Source organism: Engraulis encrasicolus, chromosome 14, assembly GCF_034702125.1.
Source record: "Engraulis encrasicolus isolate BLACKSEA-1 chromosome 14, IST_EnEncr_1.0, whole genome shotgun sequence".
Lineage (NCBI taxonomy): Eukaryota > Metazoa > Chordata > Actinopteri > Clupeiformes > Engraulidae > Engraulis > Engraulis encrasicolus.
The window spans coordinates 33,576,478-33,584,384 of NC_085870.1; the positions used below are offsets into that span (position 1 = coordinate 33,576,478).

The 7,907-nt window shown below is 40.7% G+C and overlaps 1 long non-coding RNA gene across 1 annotated transcript; it reads right to left on the bottom strand.

Moving 5' to 3' along the window:
* Nucleotides 1-1,188: 1,188 nt before the first annotated feature.
* Nucleotides 1,189-2,688, bottom strand: LOC134463270 (uncharacterized). Its single transcript, XR_010037701.1, has 2 exons — nt 2,583-2,688; nt 1,189-1,677 (listed from the first exon to the last, which is right to left on the bottom strand). It is a non-coding gene; the product is annotated as an uncharacterized LOC134463270 (long non-coding RNA).
* Between the last annotated feature and the right edge of the window lie 5,219 nt (nt 2,689-7,907).

The following is a 7,907-nucleotide window of genomic DNA, read 5'->3' on the forward strand; positions in this document are numbered from 1 at the left end:
TTAGAGTTCAGTAGATGATACACCATTCTGTACTGATCTGATCTGGGCTATTTATGAACATTAAAAATAAAAATAGCTTGTATCTGGCTTCTAAATAATAGTTATTCCCTATTAAATAATAGTATTTCATTAGGACCTAATTCTAAAATCCCCATCCAGGATGCACATCCAGCACAAAGTATGCTTTCCAACAATATTCTTGCCCACATGCATTTACAGTGGTTTGTTAGCCATAGCCATTTCTGTTTTCTTGCTTTCTCCACACCCTCACGCAACTGTGTTCTCATCATGCTAAGCCTGCACAGGCAAATGGAAAATGAATGGAAAGGAAAATGGAGTCCATGGGGCCAAATGCTAAAGTATATTGTACTGCAATTTCCAGTCACAAACATCATAAATAAAACATTCCTGTTAAGAACTGTGGCTGGTATTATACAAGAGGCTGTATTGTCAAGTTTTTGGGGTGTTTAGTTTTATATATACCGTACATGTATATGGATTTCGCCTCATAAATTCAATTTGCTGACCCAGTATATAATAATATAGTGGTGCAAAATTTAAAAATAAAAATAAAAATAATACTCAAATGTGTTCTTTTTGGGACTGGCAAAAAAATATATACAGCGAGGGGAAAAAAATATTATTGTAGGCAGCTCCATTGAAACCCATTCATTTTTCACTTGTCTATGGTTGTAATGCAGCTAGTTGGCACTGCAGCTACCTGTAGTGGGCGCCTGTGAACCTTCTCCGTATACATGGGTTCTAAATGTTTGTTTTAACCTGACTGCGCGGAAATAGCTGCGTACAACTCAACCTCTGATTGTTGGAAATCGCCTTTGGTCAAAAAATTAGCTCACGTGGTCGGCTGCCAGTGTCTTGCCCCTCCTCACAACATCATGTTTACAAACGCGGTGAACCCATGTATAGAGGTTCTCTGCTTTGGTGCACCACTGCACTATCTCACTATGTAAACACTATTTTCTGCCACCAGGGTGCGTCTAGATTTCTAGGCTACTATAATTCCTACTACCGGTAATCATCAGAAAAACAAAAACATGCAGGGTTTTTTTTTTCAGATATAGGCTACTGAACTCAGTTTTGAGCTCTGGTGGACAATATCTTCTGCATGGCTTCTGCGTGACTCCTTCACTAAAATATTTCTAGTAACAGATGGAAGATGTAGCAATGTAAAAAATTAACCTTATATTTTTTGCTTTTGAATTAAAAGTCCACACTGAAAACAATGCACACATTACTTTTGATTTTACCTTGTAACATAAAAGCTTAAAAGGTAAAAATGCTGAAAATAAAATGACACCAAAATGATCTTTTTCACAGCAGAATATTGTTCCATCAACTCAAAGGGCTAAGCTCATCTGGTGTTCCCTGATGCCTATTGGCCACTGTTGCTGACAGGATTATCCTCTTGCTAAGCCAGGTGGCTAATGAGAAATGGGTGGTGGGACAAGGTAAGATAGAATATGGCCTTCATTACCACAATCACTGTGCAGTCTGAAAAATTAAAGGAGAGGCAGACTGGGACACAAAAATGGCGATTTGACATCCATGGCATCCAGAACATTCATGGACGTCCATGATGCACAAGCTGTTGTTGTAGCCATGGTCAAGTCGTCGCAATCAGGCCCATGGGAGTACTGCTTTCGTTCAGGGATGTATCTGCATTTAAAATAATGATGCAAATGAAGATCCATCTATGTTCAAATTAGACAATAGACTCAGTCACTTAAAGTGATGGTTCGGAGTAGATTCATCCTTATGCCATTTGAACCGTGACATCCATCCGGTAGTCCACCCAAAGTGTTTTCTACCCTGGGCGAACATAAGCCGAGTGACCGAGTTTTTCCGAAAAGCTTAGTACAAGCGCTGATGGAACTTGGCCGTATCAGAGAAATTAGAAGCTTCACTCTCATTGGTTCCAATTGGAGCTGGTAAGTTTTTGCAGTTCCAGTTGGGTGCCCACTAGGGGGCTAATGCGGGCAAGTGAAAACACCATTAACATCCATTCAATTGCTTGCGAACGCCAACTATGCTACAGAATCAGAACAGTGAACCCCCTCTGGCAGTATCTCCAAACTACAGCTGGGTCGAGGATACTTCCGTCTTCTGGGAGGAGCCTGTAAAAGTCCTCAACAAAGTTCCAGACGAGAGTATAAAAAAAAACACTGAATTGTGATAAAGGCTTGTATTTTCAAGGCAACACTTAAAAGATATTTCAAATGTTACCTACTACTTTCAATTAGGATTTTAGTTATCAACACAGATGCTGAATTCACTTTTCATTGTGCATATTCTGAGTTTCGTTGAGGACTTTCGAAGTAACTCGGTAACTCGCTAATGTTCGCTCAAGGTAGAAAACACTTCAGGTAGACTACTGGATGGATGTCACAGTTCAAAAGGCATAGAGTGAATTTACTCTGAACCATCAATTTAAGGATCAGCAGGTAGATTATGTCATCCCTAAAGTTAACCAAGTGCATGTACTTCAGATACCAGGTGCAGTGTTAATTGAATTAAGGTAACATTATTAAGACAGCCATCTCAATTATCCCATCCGACGTTACCTGGACCAGCCACAGTGGGGGAGAAGTTCAAGTGATCCATCGTTCCTTAAAGCCTTTAATGTCCATGGTTCCACCAAGCAGGACCGCTGGTATTCGCAATCTGACTCTCTGGCCAACATATGCTCTCTTAAATACGCCCCTGAGAGGAGAGGGAGGCGGAGAATCCAGACATTGCAGGATTTAGGCTGTGAGATTACATTTCATATCCTCCACAGATTAACAGTGGTAGAGCAAACCATGGACAAAACAAAGGTTTAAAATAACCAGCACTACTTTGTGAATGATTTTGAGAGTAACATGCCTTTGTTATGGTACCGTGCTCGTTGCCCTTCCTTTAGGCTTGTTAACTGCTCTCTACAATGTTACTGTCAATAGTCGTTTAAACTATTATGAGGATTTGTTCTGTTTTTAGCGCAGTCGGCAAATAATCAACTTTGAAACAAAGGCAGTCACAGTTAGGTGCTTAATTTGAGTGGAAAATGGTCTGAGCTCTGAAATACAATTAGAATGATCAACTAATTGATTGGTAAATGGATTATCAGAACTATCCTTTTAGTCTTGGCTGCAAGGTTAGTTAGGGAAGGAAAAAAGTCCTGTTTGCACATATTTGATTACTTCTTGTATCACTAAATAATTGAATGACAACTAAATAATAACAATTAGATAACTAGAAAGCATGTGTAGCTACAGGGTAAATCAAACAATAACAATTACTGAATTTCTGGCAATTTCTGTTATGTCCAATGTTACTAGTACTGACATCAATTGTAATAACTTTTTGAATGCACTGAAGTTATGAAATAGTACATTTTACATATCATACAATCCATTCTGAAACCATTTAATCTGCACAACCCACCATTGTCACAGGGATTTTTACAATGGCAAATTTACCATTTGAACATTCACACAGTCTTATTATGTAGCCTACATGGCACAGTGTGTTAACATGATTCTTCTTGCAACTCAAACAGCTGATTTCAGCCAGGGAGACATATTTGTAAGCAAGCTTATGAAGAAAGGGAACTGACAAACTGCACAAACTTGTGTACTAGAGTGAAACACGACAACAGCAATTCAGTTTCATGTGACCAATAATCAATTTGTTCTGATTAAATTTTTAAACCATAACATTGTAAAAGTTGTTAAAAGCACAAATGGTGAGTTGAACATCATGTAATTAATGTCACTCTTTTTAAATTCTGTTATCAGATAGATAGATAGATAGATAGATAGATAGATAGATAGATAGATAGATAGATAGATAGATAGATAGATAGATAGATAGATAGATAGATAGATAGATAGATAGATAGATAGATAGAACAAATTATCATACATATCTCACACTTATATACTTAGCCACAGATATTACAAACCTGACTGAAAATACTTTTAACATTTTAGGAAATTGGTCCCTGAAAGACCTTTATTATCACTTAACTAACATTAATTAATTATAAACAAAACATTAACACATATTTCAAAATGAGTAAGAACCAGTGTAGTGGGAATTGGCTCCTGGTGGATGACTTTGGTGCATGTTTGCCTGCTCAACACTTCTAGTGTGATTGCCTAGTTTGCTCTTGGAGGACAAATGACTGTTGCAGCAGTGTTGTGTTTTGTGTTTAAAATAGTTTTTGTAAGCATAGCATCCACTACTCGTTTACAAACATTTGTGAAATGCGTTGATAATTTGTTCAGTATTTTCAAGTGTTTATAAAGCTTTTTAACCGTTATTCTAAAGTGTTAGTAAGTCCTACTTTGGCCGCCCACTTAACAGGGTAAGATGTGCTGACCCACAGATTAAAACACCTCAACTTATCCTGTTAACTCTATATATGGCAGTTAGCCTACAGACCGACAGACCGTCCCTGCAAATCTCAGCACAAGCAAGAATCATCATGGCAATGCTGTTACCAGAGTGGCAATACAGTATCTAAGTTGTAATACTATAGACCGTGAAATGTTGTAGCAGTGTATGTGCAGTGTATGTAGCAGTTGATGAACAAACAATACTTGACCAATTTGCTTCCCAAGCGAGACCCCTTCTCACTGAAGTCGTGTCAAAGGCAAAGCCCCCAAAGCTTCATTATCAATTTCTTTACATGCACTGGTCATTCAAAGAATTTGAAATGATGTTTCTTACTTTCCCATGCCGACATAGACATAGACTTGGTGTAGACATAGACAATTGGACAGACACTTAGACATGGACAGTACGCATACATTACACCTAGACTACCTACAATACCCATACAGACATATAAAGTGCAAGACTGGGCAACAGCAGACATACATAGAACATATATTAAAAAAGGTAGTGTTGTGCATTTCCAGTTATGTCCTATTTTGACGATTCTGACATAGTGATGTGTGACATGTATGTGTTTGTGCTTGTTTTGAGTTAGTTCAGTGTGTGTGTGTGTGTGTGTGTGTGTGTGTGTGTGTGTGTGTGTGTGTGTGTGTGTGTGTGTGTGTGTGTGTGTGTGTGTGTGTGTGTGAATTTGTTTTGGAGTTAGTGTTAGTGTAGTGTAGTGTAGTGCAATCACAATACAGTTTTGAGGGGGATATCAGTGATGGAAGGGTTAAGTGTTCAGCATCCTGATTGCTTGGTGTATTAAGCTCTTTGCCAGCCTGGTGGTATGGGAGCGAAGGCACCTGTACCTCTTTCCAGAGGGCAGGAGACTGAACAGTTTGTTAAATGCACATTTTGTTAAAAACGAAAGTTCGGGAGAAGCGTAATGAAATTTGGCATGCCTAATTTAGCCCCTTATTCTATTCTCCGCTCAACTGTCATCCGTCTGAATTCAGCGCAAAAAGATTGCCATTCCTAGTTAACCAACTGTGTCTCATTCTCCGCTCTGGTGTCATTTGGTGTAATTTCAGCGCACTGACATTTGGAACGCCCCTTAATTAACTATACAGCATTTATTCTCTGCTCACGTGTCTCCAGCCAGAAATTTTCTTCCACGCTCGCACCCACCACCTCCTCCGTTCGTCTCCCTTCTGCCGCTGTTCAGTTGATCATCTTGTCTTATCCTCTCTAGTTTGCCTTGATCCTTTGCTCTCTGACCATCATTCGCCCGGGGGGTGTTCGCTCATACTTGGCATATATCTGTGGGGGCAGATACTGCCCGAGCCGTCAGCGGCACCCCGTACTCCCAAGCTCGAGAATGTTTCCTGTATAGGCACCACGGCCAGCGATCTTGCCCAATACGTCGCGTAATCTAGCTCAGCTTGTAGAGTGCAGTGGTCCGTGCGGACCTAGTGAACTTTGATCGGTCCACCGCGTTTACGTCATTGGTGGTGAGCCCTATCTCATATCATTCGTGAAGTATTCACGAAAAAAATAACTTTAATTTTCGTGGTGCATTCACGTTATTGCCCCTTTTTCGTGGTTGGGCAACGAAACGCTGCCTATTCATTTGAATTGCCCCACTGCTGCTATGGTTATCCAAGCGTCTGCTGGGGCGGGGAGGGGGTGCTGACAGAACACTGCTGATACACTCGGGACTCACTAATTCGACGCCCTTTCGGTACTTACGCCTTATGTCATACGACCCTAAACCTAAACCTAACCCTAACCTTAACCCTAAACCTAACCCTAACCCTAACCTTAACCCTACTTAACCCTAAATCTAACCCTAACCCTAACCTTAAAGTGTACCTCCGGGATTTTGGACACCAGACCTCATTTCCGAGTCAGCCAGGGTGTAAACAATGTGTCCAGAACGTTTTTTTCACATTCCATGCAGTCCTTGTGAATTCTCATATCCATGTTGCTAAGCTAGCGCAAGTGAACGGGGATGGTAGTAGCCTGCCCCCAAAAATAGTCTTATCCCGTTTAAACAACATTCAAAACAAAACCGTTATTATACCATACTGCAAGTGTAAATACTTGTCTTGATAGAATGAAGTTTGAAATTAAACCAACATTGCAATCATGTTTGATCACCATCAGCAATTTGTGTTCCGGTTTGAAAGCTTGACAGCCGCGGAGTGATATTCCTAGTACAAATCCTAGCTTCGTTTGACACATCCATAACTTTTCCATAGAGCGAACTCCAACATCTTTGAAGTTTGTAAAACTGAACGGTTTCCCCCCCTCCCTGACCTCGCTCGCAAACATCAAGAGTAATGCTTTCTGTCCGACTTTGTAAACCTTTCGTAACATTGAAACATATGCCATAACAATGTTTGGTTGTTACTAGATGACCCGTGTGTCTACACAGCATGTTGGCGAACAGAACGCACACTCTTCTCCCTTTCATCCTCCCATTCCATCTCGTCTCAAAAAACATTCCATGTAATAATAACTAGAGCTACGAGTGACATATTTCACAATGTCAAGCCAGATCACATAGCGTTGCGTAACTTATGAATCCAAAGGAATACGGCAAGTCATGTCTAATTATATGCCATTTGTCACAGCAATTACACAAAATAACAGTAAAGCATTACAATATGCCAATCCAAAGGGGTAACTTCTAGCCCAAGTTTTGGCTAACGTAGGCGAAGCCATTATACCACTGGGCTACCATCATAGAAGCAAAAAGCATAGCAAACCTGTTCTTCGGAGACTGTTGGTGCGCGCCACAAAATGTAGATCTGGGAATGCGGTTGGCACCGCGGACACTTTTAGAGTTTTCCGTGTAGGTATTAGACTTCGAGAAGGACTTTGTGAAGTCGTCGGGACTGAAATGGTCACTGCAAAGCACCGGGGTAGCTTACGGAGCGTCTCCATCGGTGTGTTGATGTAGCCCTGCAGCCAGGAGCCAGAGTTTGGTTCTTTCAACATCTTTCACGGAAACCAATGGAAACTTGCCGATACCCATCTGTGGGCTTTATTATTGCAGTTGGTATATACACACTGATGTACCATGGTGCGATGTCGTTGGGTTTTAATCCACTATTCGATCCGAAAGCAGTTGTAGAACTAGCCTTGATTTGCAATGTCTCTTGCGGGTCCCTGCAGTGGGTGGGTGGGCTACATCACAACTGAAGAGAGCAAAGTAAAATTCCGCCGACCCCGAGAAAATAGTCTCTCAACATGGCAAAATCCACGCAGTGCAAGGTTGGTTTAATTTCAAACTTCATTCTACTAAGACAAACATTTACACTTGCAGTATGGTATAATAACGGTTTTGTTTTGAATGTTGTTTAAACGGGATAAGACTATTTTTGGGGGCAGGCTACTACCATCCCCGTTCACTTGCGCTAGCTTAGCAACATGGATATGAGAATTCACAAGGACTGCATGGAATGTGAAAAAAACGTTCTGGACACATTGTTTACACCCTGGCTGACTCGGAAATGAGGTCT